Raw genomic sequence first — 17,668 nt, forward strand, 5'->3', positions numbered from 1 at the left:
TGTACATAGACATAATTGAATTTTAAAATATTTCAATATTTTCAAAATATTATTGATCTATGATTAAACCAAAATACTAAGAAAACAAATACAGTTATTCACTTCAGAGAAAACTTCAACTTTTGAAAAGCTAATAAATAGCAATGTTTGAAAAATCATTTCTGAATTCAGTAATGCCTTAAAAAATTTCAGTAAACTACCTCTTTAGAATCATGCAGTAGCAGTGTGGACTGTCTGCCTAATTATCAGTTCTGCTGCTGCAGAATAAGCATGACAGACTGAGATAAAAACATTCTGTTATAAATACTACAGATGCGGAAAAAAAAAATTATCTGTTCATTATTATTAGCAGGAGATATTTAAAATCTCAAAGAAATTGGACTGCAGTGTGTAAGGAAGAAACAAAGACCAAAGTTTCATTACCTAGCAAAATGAAATTTGAAGATAAGGAAAAAAATTCCCACAAATTTTAGTAGCTTAAGTGGGTGAGTCAATCAGAATCCACTTGCTCTCTTTTCTGTACTACATTTCAACATTACAATTTATACTACATGTTAATAACATACTAGTTAATATTGCTGCCAGTTGTGTCAAATTTCATTGCAAATGTGCGTGTGGAGAGCAGGAGGCTAATCAGTTGCTCTGTGCTCAGAAGAGAAGGAATTATTTGTTTTGTGGTATAATAGGTAGCTGGTAGGACAGGTTTGTCCTTTATGGACACAGTGTTTATGGAGAACATGTAGGTTTAGCTGTTTCACTAGAAACTGTTTCTTGAAGATTTGTGAGGCAAACAACAATGAAAAAAGCTGAGACACAACACTAAGAAAAATCAAGGCACAAATATAAAACCATAGGTGCTACAGACCATGAGAAAAACCTCAGAGAAACTACAGAAGAGCACTAAAGAATCAAATTCCAGGAAAAAAAATATACATATTACAAACAAGCACCAAATAAATGAAGAATTATGTAGTTCTCTTTGAGTTTTTGGTCTAATGCAGCTCTTTTGATCAATTCTGGATTTCACTTTGTGTGCATTTTGAAATCCCTTTGCACAGTTGGAACACTTTCTGCTTAAAATTGTGTAGAATACCTTCAGAATCTATACCGATTGTGGTATAAAAATAGATAAGCAATCTTTTCTTTGGAAAAGGCTGCTTAATACTTAATGTTACTCTATTTTAATTTTTTTGTAATTCCATTAAAATGTCCATTTATTAACATTCTTATATGTAAAAAATGTATTCTTCGTTTCATTAAAACGCTGCCAATGTTAAAATTCTATTTTCAGGGACTTTATGATGAACTTTTTGGAATAGTAATGACAGGGGCAGAAGGAGGCAATGAATATTTTAATGGACAGTTTGGTGCAATTTGTTTTGACTTTCATTAATCTTTCACATAAGCATGTGTAGCCTGTTCCTCTGCATTCTGCTTCCTTTTCTATGCCAACTCCAGAGAGAACACAAGACTGAAAGGTATCCTTGTCCGTATATTTAGCTAAGCTTGATACAATAAGGTTAACCTACACATGGATTTAATAAAGACCTTGGGAATTCTGGCATAAATGCAACAAGATTTCATCTGCACAGAGCATTTTCCTTTTGTTATTTTACTTTGGCAACCCAAGTTCAGAACTACAGGTGGATGGATTAATAGTCTTATCAAAAACATAAATATTAATAAGGAATTTGTATTCATTTCTTTAGATTGACAGAAGAAAAGGAAATTACTTTCATAGCCTACTATCTGAGGTATCTTCTTATTCTCATTATTTGAGACAATTTTTTTTTTTACCCAGACTCATTATCTGTTGCTTATCAAACAAACCTATCATTCTAGATTGTTGGGTTTCTTTAACACTTGACATTCTATTTCTTGGCTTTCAAGTCTGCTGTATAAAATGAACTCAGGTGCAAAGCATCGTAAAACATATGATTATTGTAATGGATCATCAGTGCTAAGCAGTTTTTAATTAGAAGATGCTCCATGACAAAGTAAACTTGTCAACCCTTTAAAAGAAACGTAATGAAGGGCTGAACTATAATGATGTTGAGAACCTATAACCACTGTATATATAATCAATGCAAGACTATTCTTATGATAGGCTGAGAAAGTAGAAAGGATTAGTTGAGGACAGACTTCTTCACCATTAAATTTAGCAAAGATTGTTCAACCCTAGAAGCATCCTACAGGGTTTATATTTTTAATTAAGTTTTAACAGCTGTTCATGCAAATTCTCCTCTAAATCATTATCAAACATGTTCTAAAGCCATTCATACATATAGCTAATTCATTCTGTGCCTGACAATCCTTCTGCTGAAGCAGTGTCAGCAAAATAGCTGACTATACTAGATTTGGTTAAGGTTTATTTGCAATTTCTGATTAAACTGCTTTTATTGTATTGGATTGTAATGCTAGTCAGAATTAGCTAGATGCTGAAACATGACCAAAACTGATCACAGAATGAATTCTAAGAAGATCAGACAGAAGTATAAAGAGGACTAACCTGCAGTGTGTTTGTTAAGATTAGCAACAGAGCAAAACAAACTGCTGTTCACAGGAATTGTAATTTTGAGATTTAATTTTATATTACTCAGAGGTAGAACTCACAACAGAAGTTCAAAGGCATGACTTTGTGTTTTAATTAAAATTACACAGGGCTCCAAGGTAAACATTTGTAATTCATGCTTAAACAAAACGACTTAATTCTGTGTTCAAATATAAAACAGGATCAATATCCTGCATAACATTTTTCCCCTGTACCAGCAGCATCTACCTATTCTCAACATCAGCAAACTCACCACTCAGTACAAACCGGGTGGATCAGTGACTGATACCGAGTATCAGATAGCATTAAGAAAAATCAGATGAATGTGCTTTAGGCAACTTCATGTTACAAGAAATAAGAGAATTCTCTTCATTGTTTTTATAAATCAGGATATAAAATAACAGCCTCCTGTCAGGATCAGCATTTTTTAAACAAGTCATTACCTTTTTCCTTTCACTTCTGGCTTAGACAAAACCACCACCAGCACATCATCATTTAAAAGGAAAAACCTTTTATTTAGAAGTGCATGGTTCTTGTCTCAGTCTGCATTGTAATGCACAACATTAACCTGAGTAATTGGAAAGGTGTAAAATCATTTTTCTCCTCTATTTTCATATAAATTTCCAGTGGTTTTGTTCATAATCCTAGGATCACAAAAGAAAAAGGAATAATCTATGACTTGGCAATAATAAGCACACAATAAAAACTGCGCGATACAAATCTTTGACAAAACCCTAATGATAATTAGGCTGTTTAATTAAGCTGTCTCTAATTAGAGGTAATCTCTCTGTAAACAAGAAAGGAGGTGCCAAATGTACTGACTTAAAACAGTTCACTGATTATGTATTAAAAGTTATGAGACTGTTTCACCGTTTCAGTATGTCCACATAGCTCTGAAATTAAGAAATATTTTGTAAAAATATGTTGCTCAAAGTTATTGCTATTTTGATTTCAGCTGTCACAATAATTTCACGGAGCACCCTACTGTTCTTCTCTATATATAAATTCCTGTAAAATACTGTATTGAGAGATTATGATTCATCAGAAAACAATTATTTCCCTCCCTAGACAGTTTTCGATTCTGTCTCAAACAAATAGTTTTTGTTTTGTCTAAAAAAAACAAAAAACAAAGAAAAAAAAAAAAACATTTATAGAACTTTAAACTAAGCAAGGTGACCTCCAAAGCACCCATCACTTAGGAAAAAACACATCTGTTGCAACCACTGCGATATTCTCTGTAATTTATTTTTATTTTTTTTGAAGACCTGATTCAAATATACTCCAAGATTTTATTTTCAGCATGAGAACAGACTTTGATGATCTTGTAGTGGTAAAATGCTGTGTTATTTATCAATCAAATGCAGAGGCTGACATTCTTTTCCATTAGCTTCTCATTAGCTTGAAATATTAGAGTGAAAGAAAAAAAAAAAAAAAAAAAATCAGTAAAGAATTCTGACATACTTCATCCCCGTAAAGGTGAAAAGAGATTGATGAAATTTACTTGAGCCACTTCACTGTGGCTTTCAATTCAAGTATAGTAAAGCATCACATTCTCCTAGCCCATGAAAAACCCATGTGTAGGTACTGAGGTGTAGGTGTACCTCAGGAAAACACTGTCTTTTAATGCTGTGCCAAATAAGCATACAGTTTTCTTGCCATACAATGGGTCGTACATACACTGCCATAATTCCATGTTGCCTCATCACCATTTCAGAAATTTTGTTTCCCTTTAGTCCTTCAAATGTAAAAATTAAATAAGCAATAAGCTGTCTTATCAATATTAAACACGAAAAGAGATTATTAGAAATAAATAACTTGTGATCTAAAAATGCTAAGGACTCAATGGGGTCCCCAAGTCTGAAATTTACATGGCAAGCAGAAAACCTAAACTATGTGTTAATGGAAGCAACAAGATTATTACTGCTGACTTCTTTCTCTGCTACTGTGGTCTTAATATGATTTAAAAAAAAAAAAAAAAAAAAAAAAAAAAAGGATGTCTAAGCTCAAAGGCTCAACATAGTTCTGGGATTTTATTTTATTTGGGAAGTATAGCAAATTTTCTGATTCCTACAAAAGCGAGGATTTACAGCAATCTCCGTACGATGCCCTGGAGGCCCTTCAAACCATTGTAAATAGCCTTGGAACAGAAGCAATTGTTCTTATACTTCAGAAGCTTTATGGAGAGAGCTTGAATTAAATGAAATAGAAACACTAAGGAAAAAAAATCCAATTTTCTAACAAATATAACAAGCATACCAAAAGCTAAATCTCACAATCAGTGGATTGAAGAGATCAGTGAATGAATTTCCAAAGATAATGCTGATTTTAGTAATATTACACCCAGGCCTCACGGAAGTTAACAGAAGAGAAATGCACTTGAAGATTACACAAAGATCAGTTTTTACCTGATGCACCAATTTAACATCAAGTAGCTCAGTAGCTATTTTCAGGATAGTTATAACAAACTGCTCAACTCCCATTAGAAGTAGATAATGGAAATTGTAGCAGATTTCACTTCAAGCAAGACATGCTAGACAAATATGTTGCTTGGTAATGCTGGATGAGGAGGTGAGAAAGAACAAAACCAACAGCAGCAACAAAATCCTGTAGAGAAATCAATAGCAAAAACACATTCTAGAAAATGATCAAAGAGAGAAAAAAAGATTTGTACAACTACCTGTAGGATAAGTACTGCCTAGAGAATATTTGGAAGGGAAATCAGTGGAACTAACTTCTTTTGAGTCCTTGAGGATTTTTTTTTTTTTTTTTTCCAAACAGCAGAAAATCATCAAAAATAGAAGCACAAATTTCCATGCCAGTCCCCAAATCTCAGATAGCCATCTAGTTCCCATAAAAGTCCCTATGGGATTTCCTAAACACACTGTTAGCAATAATTTTATTCTTTCAAAACATCTTCATCCGAAGGGGAAAATAAAAGAAGTAGGGAAAAACACAGTAAGCTTTTGGACAAGATAAATATCGCCCATTTTCTGCTTTTGTTCACATTTCATCAATCTGTTTGGGTATTTCCTAAAACTTATAAGTAGCTGGAAATTGCCATTCAATTACTTGTTTGCATCCTACCATTTCACTTTTCTCTTTGTGTTTATTGGTTTCGTTGCAGTGCAAGCATTGCTCCTGTAGTACAGACAGTACATTTCATAGGCTTTATCTGAAAATATGAGAAACAGTATACAGGTTTTTTCTTCTTCTAAAAGCCTACAAACTGTTTCCACACATGGTAGTGCTTTTGCATAGGGACAATATGTGGGATCTGTTACTATCAAGTATAAGCCTGTACTATCCCCTTTGAAAGAATATAAGCCAAGTTAAAGCTTTAATAATGTTATTCTTGCCTCACCCTCCACACTCTTTAGCTAGTCTTTGGGGCAGGCAATGACTACGGCAATCTCTCTGTTAAGGATTGGAGTGTTGTATTATTATTCCACCTCACTATCTTTCATACTTCTCTCGCAATTCAAACAGTGTTTATGTCTGTCACTTGTTTAGCAATGTGAGTACATCGCATTCTGTTCATCTCAATTAGAAACATCCTGTGACTAAACATATAATTTGAATTATGCAGCATTTAGTCTATATGACTACTGTTGCATACCAAATATCCACTGTATAAAATGTCTTTCCATTGTCCTTTTTTGATAAACCGACTTACACAATCTAAAAAGGACACGGTGGAGAAATAACATCACATGGAATAGAAGTTCAGGCATTGAACAGAATTTAACTCAACTGTTTAAACACTTCACTGCAGAAAAATTAGCTACATGAAGCATCAGACTGCACAGAAGCGTCAAACTGCGCAGATGGCAAAGGAGATTCCTTTAATGCACTATAACAGTTTTTGTCTTACCTAGGATACAAAATAACCTTACAATTCCTCCCACATTTTAATGAAATTTCAGAAAGCATTTGTGAGTCATTTGCAATAGTAAAGCAATAGAACTGGAGAAAGGATGATTTTTCAGGAGGGACTGAAACCTAATTTGAAACTTAGTAGCAGGATTGTTTGTGTGTTTGTCTGAAACTCAAAGAAAATTTTTGATAAAAGAAAAGGACCAGCTGTCAAAAAATCTCATACTGTCCTGCACACACTACAAATATGCCTTGTGCCTAGAAGCCATCCTCATCAAACAATGCCAACCCAGCAGCTCCTAATGAAAAGTAGGCAAGACAATGCAATGGCATTCCCTATGACAGCAGTGTCTTCCATCTTTGGCTAATTTTTCCATGATATTCTTGCATTTTTCAAAGATTCTTACTGAGAACGTTCCCACTGCCCTGCCTCTGCTACCTGAAAACTAATGAGCAGCACTAGTGATTGGTGTGCAGCTGTGCTATATATACATCTCTGAGTACGTTCAGTAAAATTCCTGCTTCTACTAGTTTTCCCAATTATCACAACATGATATAGATTCACAAATACTTTAACTCACAGGATACTTACTGTAGAAGCAGACTAAAGCAGACTACAGCTCCTGCCACATGCTCACGTTCTGGTCTTGGAGACTTGGCAGTTTGCTTAGATACTGATCCAGTCTTCAGGTAATTTCACTCTACAGAATCTTTTTGTTTGTTTGTTTTTCAAATGAAACAGAAGACATTTCTCCTTCCCCTTCTTTGTTCAGCTTCACTGAATTCTGGTAAATCTGAGCCAGATCATGCACGGTATTTTCTGTTCTTTTCCATGTAGAGTTTTTTTGGACATTGTTTTCGTTGGGTTTTTTCTTTCCCAATAGATCTAAATGAAAATTAGCATCCGATTGTTACAGCATTAACAATGTTATGCTGTACATAAACAAACATAACAGTCTAAAAGCATAGACTAGTAAGGATGTAAGCATAAAATGAAGAAATACTCAAATTAACAAATATACACTCAATGGTGAAGCACAAGTGCCTATTCCTGTAGAGCTATCACTGTGGGGAAAAAAAAGCCTTGACATTGTAGGCCAAGATACTTTCAGAGCCACACTCATGACTTCAATGTTTTGTAAGGCAGAGGCACAGAGCCGATGATTCACCTGAGCTTTGCTTGTAAGAACATTCTCAATTTTCCAGAAACTGCACAAGACATCAAGGTCATTAAGGTTCCTTCTATGTTTACCTGCATTTAAATAAAACCATAGCTTGGCTGAGAACACTTACAGTGATATTAACACAGAAGAGCTATTACGATAAATCAAATAATTCTTATCATACTCTGAATATTATAGGAAAAATATTGGTATGCTATTTTCTCCTTGAAAAATAGCTTTTTGGGATTTAGATTACACAGATAAAGGCAAAAGTTAGCAAGATCATCAGACAATTAATATATTTTGTTCTAATGCGTTCAACAAAATCTCTAGAAAAACCAAAGTACAATTATTATTATTATAGAACACGCAACTCGTTTCAATAATAAGCCTGGTGCAATGCAATTTGATGCAACAGTGACATGACAACCAGGAGGATAGTACAATGTATTACAATCCCTGCTTTATAGCGACTTCAGTATTTCTTTAACAAGATATTATAGTAAATGCAGATAAAACTATTATCCTTTCATGGCTTCATAAAATCTTTGTGATAGCAGAAGAAAATAATAAAGCTGAATAAAGCTAAATTTCACAAAGATCAGAACCAAATTTTTAACATTACAAAAATTACCTACTATTTACCATGTATAAAAGTCCTTCCAAGTTGCAATATTTACACTTGTATGCTTTGTGCATTAACTAACGCTTGGACAGATTAATTCCATTATTGTTTTTTTTCTTAAATTGTCTATTTAACCCAATACAAGCCAATCCATAGGCAAAACTAGCCTGCCCTCTGGCCTGCAAGATTCTCATAAATAACAAAGCAAGTTGCTTTGGTTCTCTGGCAGGATTTCATCTGTCACAAGTACTTTCATTATATCCTCTTTAGTGAAATTTGCTAAACAAATCTCAGAAAACACAATTTCCAGGCAAGTGAAATTTCCTTAGAATCTAAGATCAATTTTATTAAACAGTTTTCTGAGCATATCTGATTTCACACCGATTTATCCAAGGGTATCAAAACCACTGGATGAAAAAACACATTAGATGAATCACTGTATTTTTCATTTAGATTTTGTGCAAGAAGAAATTTTTTTAATACTCAATACAACAATAGTATTGGCCAATAAATTTGATATAGTTTACTTACATGTCCTTATTTAGTGTTTTCATACAGTACTGTCACTTCAATAAGACATTTTAAGACTTGCAAGATGATTGAAAGTTGATTTTGTTTTAATCTATAGCTCACCATCTTTTTTGCTGATTTTCTGAATTTACTGTAGCATTACTGCTCTCATCTCTTTTACTATTGTTTTTAAATAAAATCAGTTTTATTAATCATCTGAAAAAGAAATTGAAGACAAGTTTCATGTTTCTATTATAAATACTTGGATATTTTCATATTATTTTGGATTCAGCACATATAACAGATGTTGCAGTTCTCAAAGTCCAGATAAGGTTCCAAACAATCCCTAGAGAACTTCAAGAAGAATTTTTTAAATATATTTGCTAAATATTAGCTATGATTAGTTGTTCAAATCTGCTCACATATATACAGTTTACGTCAGTACAACTAAATTATCATCAAATTATAAGTTCTTACTCTTTCTACCATTTATAATAAATACACTAAAAACCATATTTGCAATACAGTATCTGGTGACAAATCTCTGCAGCAACATCAAGTTAAACCTGTGTAGTCAGATAGTATTAACTGAACAAAAATCCAGGTAAGCTACAAGCCTTAAAGAAGCTGAATTGTTGCCATCTTTCAGTATTGCACTTTGTTATTCAAGCGCCCCAAGCCTATTCACTTACGATTTCTAATATGCTTTCACATCAGGATGATTTTCCATTACTGCATTTCTCTAATAATACATGTTCATAGCTGTGGGTTAGTATTAAAGAAAGAAATTGACCTGAGGAGATTTGAGTTAAGTATTCTACCCAGTAGCCTTGTAGAAATCATGAAAAAGGGATAGTCTCATGTCCTGAACACAGTCATTTCATTCTAATGGATTTTATGCTGAATTATTTTCTTACTAGATGTAAAGGTTTATATAGCCACTATACAAGCTAAGCACATAACTGAAAGATTAAGAATAAAGCTATAGCTCTGACAATCATACCTGCGTTACGCTCATATTAAGAAATTAATTCCTAAAATGGAAGATATATTCTTTTAAAATAGAATAATTAGCAACAGTAAATTTTATATTAATCTATAGCCAGATTTCATTGATCAATACTTGAGTAAATGAGACTCTTTCGCTGACTTATTATTTTACCTTTTTTAGTTTCTTTTTGCATGGTTCACTGCATTTATTTTTTTTTTTTTTAATTGAATTTTTTGTTTTTTTTCTTTTAACGTATATTGCAGTCTCTCCAAAATTTCTGAATTTCTCTGGCAAACTGTTGAAAATATATGGGGAACAAAGGAATGGGGGATAGAAAACTATCATTGAAATTTCTTGTGGGAACATTTGAAACGTAGAGAAAAAAAGTGTCTCAGTGCATGCTTTTATTTTATTGCACACACTTCAGACTTGTCTACTGAACATGACAGTTCTAAACATCTGAACACTCATTAATTGCACTTATTTTTCCCGTAATTTTTTAATCAGAAGCTGTTAAATGCTTTTTCATATTCATCCCTTTCATTTGAAACGCATCCTTTACTTTGAAATAATTTACTGGGAGAAGTTGTACTGCTTTAAAGCAAAAACAACAACATTCAAAGAGTTTCCAGGTACCACATCCTCTTTCAATTTAATTATACCAAAGCCTTCTCAACCGATATTAACTTGGTAATATGATGGAATTATCATCATCACTTAAACTACCTGATACTCATCGGTAAACTTTCTCTTTCTGTACATGGTAGCTGAAATTTAAAAACAGATGGTAAGACTGAATATGCCAAAGCATAGTCATAAACTAAATGAGATGTGTTTATAAGTATATAGATTGCTCTGAAAGTAATGCCTCCCATTTATTTGGTAAAACTACTCAGTAGAGCAAGTTCTCAGCTATAAAGAACTATTTTCAACATACCACCAGTAATTACCTATTTTCACGAGCAGTAAACAAGAGCCTGCATGCAACCCTTAGAAAAATCTGCACATGCAGAGGTGAGCCACTCACGCTACTGCTGAAATGCACCACCCAGCCCCATCCATGTGCTCACATCCACTGTTTAGTATCCATAATCATTCAGCAAACATTGATGAATGTCAGTAGGAGCCATTTTTTCCACTTGAAGGAATTCAATGACACACCTTTACTTCATCTGCACTTTCAAGTCAGACATCATTCTGTCAGACTGCCCCTCTGCTGTCATCTGTCTCACAGCAAAATAACGTAACAGCATACTGATGGAAGGGCTCAATCTCTACTGCCATACCACCAACATCCACTACTGATGTCATGAGCCAACATAAAATAGGAAGAATTACTATCAGTGCAGTTCTTGTATATAATCATGATGAATTAGCTGTTATCTGCACGCAAGAAATAAATTCTATTTCAAGCTGAAAATATGAACTCTTATGGAATCTAACAAAAGTGAAATTTATTATGAGATAACAAAAAAAAAAGTAATACAAAATATATTTTAGGATTTCCATACCTTTTCTACAGTGTTTATTACTCGTCAATTATTTGGAAAAATGACTCTTCATCCTGAAAGTAGGGAGTGCCAAAACCCAGACCGGTAGCAGCTGCAGATACTGTTTCAGAGTTGTTTTCTTCTGTCATCCAGCTGTTTTTCCAGCAACAAACTCATACCAGTTACTGTTTCTGTATTGTATATAAAATCCCTGGGAAATCCGTATTCTTTCTGTGCCTTCTTGGTTACCAGCCAACTCATTTCCTGCTCTTGAGATATTTGTGTATTAACAAGGTTTGCTCATATGTTCTGAGTACCAGCTTCAGTGCTATCAAATAAAGGTTCTGAGAGGAACTGCTGGCATGAAGCACTTTTTTCCTGCATGTTTGAGCATATCCAATGCATGCATTCCATTCTGGCTAAATACAATGACCTTCACCCTGACGATTCTTCTCAAATGAATGGTCAGTATTTAGGAGGTGGCTTTTATCATTCAGAAGCTGAGTCAAGCAATACTAATTAGGTGGCATTGTTTAATCTATTTTTTTTTTTTTTTAAGAAATGTGAACAGCACTAATATGGAAAAAAATATTTAAAATATAATGAAAGAAAATTATAAATGACTACTGACAGTGAGAAATATTAACTTGCAGTTAAGATGCATTGGTATCTGAGGTAGAGCTCTGTTTCTAGCAAGAGAGGAGTGTCTAAACTTCAGTTTGTTCCTAAAAATCAGTAGTTTTAGTGAAAAACTTTGGAATTTTCATAAACGTTAGGAACATTTGTTTCTTTTTTTTCCCCTCACAAACCTATTACAAAAATATATCAAAAGGAGTAGCCAATAAATAAAACAATCATTTCAAGGTTTTGTTTGTTTGTTTGTCTTTACAGTTGTTAGTAGGCAATAAAAAGAATGGAAATTTTTCTCTACAGTAGGTTGCATTTTTTGAGCAAAGAGGGTTCAATGCATTTAATGATCCAAGATACTACAGTACTAGCTGTCTGAAAAATATCAGGAGGAAACAAAAACAAGATCTAGAACTGCTGAATGAAGAGTGAGAAGGTGAATAATAATGAGAAGAAAAATGAAATGGGAAAAAGAACAGACAGAAAGGAAAGGGCTTTTATTTTAAATGAGATTGTAATGTTCTGCTGAAAAATATTGGTCTTCATAGTAATCCTTCTTTATAGTGAAGACTTGTCAAGCTCTAGGGAGAAATAAAAATATTTTCTATTCATTATAAATTAATACAGTGAATTTCATTAGGAGTGATTGTTTCTACCACCTGCTTCTAGTATTTAGTGCTAAGATTTTATAAATTACTCAGCACCTCATACTTCACGAATAAATGTGTCAGAGTCAATCTCAAATGACCAAAAAATCTTGTATATGTGTATATGTATATACATAAAATAAAAGTAAAATACTAACACTAAGAAAGCATAATATATTACACTTATGCTTCCTTATTATACTTTTTTAGTTGGTGGTTTCCTTTTAAATAGACCAAGTCTTTATTCTGCAGCAAAAGGTTTCATTAATTATAATAAAAAGATAATCATCTCTTTGCTGCAAAAAGAAACAGTTCCTAAGAGCAACTTCCAACATCAACTTAACTAATATGTTCTACCTGACATAGCAATCCAACAGACTGTGATACAAGTGAAGAAAATGCACCTAAGTTATCACTAACTCAGATTCCCACCGAATAAATGATAAATAACTAAAAGGCACTTAAAAACAACAAGATTGAAAGAGACATTGTATAATCAATGAACACACAGGTGTTATAATTAAGAAATATACTAGAGAGTTCGGCTAAACAGGTTATTACATCAAAAAAGAATAAAGAGAGGGCTTACCTCTGGGCTCATGTTTGGGTTCACCGAAAAACTCCAGAAAAAGAGATCTCCAGAAAAAGATCCTTCCCCCCTGGAAGTCAGCTCTTAAATGGGGTCTAGGAGAGGTGGAGCCAAGCTCCACCCCTTCCACCAACACAGGTGAATTGCCTTCACCTGTGCTCCCAGGGCTGACTCATTGCTTGCCTCAGGTGATCAATCAGAGGTTCAGACTATAATTCAGCAGTTCCCATACAGACATTTAGTAGCTACACCTGGAAGATGGTAAATGACAACAGCAGAATTTATAGTTGCAGGAATTCAGGTGAAGTTCTGAAAAAAAAACAACAAAAAACCACTGGAAAAAAGAAACCAAATGCAATTTCAGAATAATAGAATAATCACACTTAGCATCCATGATCTACTAAATGTCTGAATTTTGAACTTCAATTTCTATTTTGTACCTGGAAATAAATACTCCTTCTTTCTCTCCCATTTCACATCCAGGTACAAATGTGACAAAAAACATCACTAGTGATATCTAGTTTGATAGCAGTACTGTGAGCTACAGGATGACAGACAGTAGTATGAAAAAAGTATTTTTCACTGCAAATGTACATAGTTTTACTTAGTTAATTTAATTTTAAAAGCTCACCCTTTGCTATTTTTTTTTTTGAGCTGCAAAGAAAAGAAGGAAATATCAGTGACGTGTTGTATTCCTACAAGACATATGTAAAAGGCAAGAAAAAAATTACAGTTTTCCCTTAAACTGCTTGAGTCAGTAAAGCCACTTATGAACAAATTAATTAAAGCTTTGAATAAAAACTGAATTCAGAGCCATTCTTCTCTTGTCCTCTGCTGTCAACAGAAATTCAGTCCATCAGTCGGTAGTGAGGAAAGACAATTGTAACTGAAATAGAGTTTATCAGTTATATCCCTTTGTTTTGGTACCACTTCTATTACAATCAAGGCAATAGTCTCAGATTTTCAAAAAAGAAAAGCTTACTAGAAAAAAAAAAAAAAAAGAAAAGAAAAATGAGCATAAAAGATTTAATATCAATCAATTGCTGTCAGTTTTGTCAGCTGTTTTTTCCCCCCTCTCTCTTGTGTTTTTCACAGTGCCCTGAATTGTACAAGGGGTTCTGCATCCCCAAAACTATTTAATAATGGCACATTACCTAGCAACTAGGTTTAGCATGCTAATTTTTTATTTTTTTAAATTTCCTTTGGAGAGTTGAGTGAGCCCTGTTCTAACTTCTGCAAATGGTGATTAATTCAGAGCACTTGAGAGAACCACAAACTGTGTCTGAAAAGCAATTAGAAATTAGGTGAGTCAGGGAGTCCTAATTCTGTCTCCTTTCTTTCTCCTCCACCCTGACATGCTTATTTTTAGCCCTGTTGGAAGCCTCATCATAACTTTTTTATTACAAATAATCATTGGGATAATTAAGATTACTTAAGATCATTTCATTTTTTAAAAAGTCCATAATCTGAAAACACTTTCATAGATTTTATCATAAAATATTATTTATGGAACATTCTCCTTCTAAAGAATCAAGCAAAGAAATCTCAGTACAAAGATTTTAATCCATCAGTGTTGCTCTGCCACTTGCATATTGTTCAGGTGAGCAAAGCAACCAAAAGGTTACAGAAAGGATGCTGCCAATAGAAAGTCCTGATGATGCACCAAAGTCTTTTAGTTCTCTTTCCTCTTTACTTTTACAGAAGCGCAGACCTCATCAGACATTGCTGGAAACAGAAAAGATTACTTCTCTATCAAAGCATTCCATGCAGCTTTAACTGTTAAACATAAGATGGAAGAAGCAGATTAAAGCCTGGGAGTCCTTTACAGATAAAACTTTTATACATATATTTGTATCCATCATAAAACTTAGCATACAGAACACTGGTAGAAGGGATATATATATATATATATATATATTTTTTTTTTTTTTTTAAGCAGTTCGCCTTTAAAAATTGGTACCTTATGTTTTAGCGCCAGTTCTGCTGTGAAATCAATGGGTGTATCATTAGTGCAACTCAATATGTACATTTCTTCTGCACTAGCTTGATGAGTCTCCAACTGCAGTTGCTAAAAGCCAAAGATTCTTGAAGTTTGTTGAAATATGAAATGTCATCAGAAAGGCCATTCGAACTCAGCTCTGAATAATCAGTAATCCTGGGCATGTTTCACACTGCAGCAGGTATTGAAAAGGGCATTGCCAGACAACAGATGACGTGCAAACAGAGTACATTTGAGAGAATAGCACTAGAAGTAAAATGTTCTTTTAGACATCAGATACACCTGCCTTCAGCTCTAGCAAGGCAGAGCATACTGCACTTAATTCACGCATGGTAATCAAGAAGGATACATGCACTTCTTTATGGTGCTCAGTTCTATCTTTCAGATACCGAGAAGGATTTAGAACATGAGGTATGTCCTTTTCTATTCTGTGCATAGGGTGAACACGCATCAATATCTGTGTAAAATGCCTTCATTGAAAAAACACAGTATTTGCTTTCAAGGAAAGTTTTGGTGGATCCTATTCACTCCTTTACTGTTGATAGGAAAAAAATAATAAAATTACATGGAGAAAAACATGGGAGAGGTAGTTTTGTTATCTAAAAGTCAAATACACATTTAAATGATCACTGCTATATTGCATATACTTATTTTAACAAAAGCCTGTAACAGTGTGAATACACACACACACCAGGAGCACATACTGTTCTTCTACAAGTCCACATTCGAAGAGAATTCCACCAACAAAAAAATTTTTGAAACTAGAATTTTCTTGTAAATATTGAAAGGTATACAACTGAGTAATTTTGGAAGAACAAGTCTTTAGATATTTTAGTATTCTAATGACTGTGTTTCCAAGGAGTTTATTACCATTACATCCATTTAATTAGTACAGATGTTAATCATTTGATATACATTAAGTAGGATTTAAGGATTACTGGTATCTTTTTAAACGTCAAGGATCACAAAATTACATACTATTTGTGAATAAAAGTTCTCATCATAAGTGACATTTGGAGGTATTTTTATTTGGTTTTATGATTAGTTACTGTTGCAAACAAATCTTATTAATTTAATTCCTTGTTCATAATATTTGCAACAGAAGAAATGGACAAGGGAAACACGCCTCCTTATCAGCCTCTTGCCAGAAACAAACGGCCTTTTCAGTTACCTTGAAAAAAAAAAAAAAGTAAATGCTGTTCAAAGAACTCTGGCTACCTATTGAAGATGACTGAGGAGCAGTTATGCCAACTGGAATTGATAATGTTGAGTAGGAAGAATGCGGACATCTAAAAATAATAAAACTTTGTTGTTGACTGCAATAATAAGATTATAAGCTTTTTCATATTTACATTTAGATTCTAGAATTGTTCCTGTTGTCCTTTAAATACAATCTGTCACAATACATAGCATGTTACAAGGACCCACATTATGTTTTTAATAAGGATTTTTGATGATAGATCTGTAGCAAGAAAATACGTGTGGACATGTTCACATACAAGACCAAATATTGTAATTCCCAGGGGAATTACATCAATTAAAATATATGCTTTGATGCAATGATATGTTAACGTAATTCTATAAAGCAATTACTGTAGTAACCTACTCAAAGTAAAAGCAGAAGCATATTCTTTCTTCAATAGAAATTGTAATCATGTAATCATGTGTTTGTATATATTTTGAAAAGAAAGTTTGTTTTCCACTCTAAATTTAAATACATTCTTTCTCCTCTGGCCTCAGTTCTGTAGCAATTTGACACATAACATTACCATGTATGAATCGCCTGTTGAGTAATCTCTTAACATAAGGTAGAGCATGAAAACAATTTGTGCAAATGAAATTCAAACAACAAAAATGTGTGCTTAAAGAAGTTAGTGTGTCATTCACAGTACATAAAGTCTGTGATTAATTGTCAATATAATTTCTCCTTTGCCCTGAACAAAAACATTCTGTACTTCTCTGAAGCAAAGAGATCTTCAGTGAATAATGATCAGGTAAGTGGGATTTCTGCAGAAGTTGGAGTATAAAGGAGTAGGGTGCATATGGTCCTGCAGCTTTCCAGCTAAGGAGAACATTGGGAGGAGAGTGAATTGGAGGCAGAAAACAACTCTGAGAAATGCTCATGCGCCTTTGAAAAAGGAGTGAACATCAAGAGGATGAAATGTGCATGGGCTTGTGTCAAGTGTAATACTTCACCCAAGAGAATGGTGCTTGTCCATGAGCAAATGGCACAGGCCCCACATAGCCCTTTGAGGGAGAATTTTAGCCCCATTCTCCGAGTTTTTGGAAAAACTCAGAGAAGGGCATGGGTACACTTTCAAGTCTCAGTCTTATTAATGTCCATACAAGAGCTGATCACACCTACCTGGCAGATCCAATCCTGCTCAGAAAGGGAGGAGTGAGGAGGTTCAGAAGAAGCATCAGAGGCTAGCAGATGAGAAATGGAGCCAGTGCATTTAGTTACATTTAGTACTGAGGACATTCTTCTGGGGAGAAAAAAAAATAAAAAAGTTTGCAGCATTGGAAACTACTTTTAAGCAGATAGACACTTCTGGGATTCTGAGTCCAGAGAGGACAACATACCTACCAGGGCAGACTTAAGA

At 33.8% G+C, this 17,668-nt stretch overlaps 2 long non-coding RNA genes across 3 annotated transcripts in view; one reads left to right on the forward strand and one right to left on the reverse strand.

The window, feature by feature from the left end:
- The window catches only part of LOC128080325 (uncharacterized), a 987,521-nt gene that overhangs the window by 957,155 nt on the left and 12,698 nt on the right, over positions 1-17,668 (forward strand). The window lies entirely within an intron of this gene.
- Positions 4,555-13,361, reverse strand: LOC128080323 (uncharacterized). 2 transcript variants are annotated; one of them, XR_008206603.1, is made up of 4 exons: positions 13,067-13,361; positions 11,225-11,472; positions 7,017-7,310; positions 4,555-5,155 (listed from the first exon to the last, which is right to left on the reverse strand). It is a non-coding gene; the product is annotated as an uncharacterized LOC128080323 (long non-coding RNA). The 2 variants fall into 2 exon arrangements; XR_008206604.1 differs by lacking the exon at positions 11,225-11,472.

The sequence above is a fragment of the Tympanuchus pallidicinctus genome, unplaced genomic scaffold (genome assembly GCF_026119805.1).
Source record: "Tympanuchus pallidicinctus isolate F22 unplaced genomic scaffold, pur_lepc_1.0 scaffold2, whole genome shotgun sequence".
NCBI classification, from domain to species: Eukaryota; Metazoa; Chordata; class Aves; order Galliformes; family Phasianidae; genus Tympanuchus; species Tympanuchus pallidicinctus.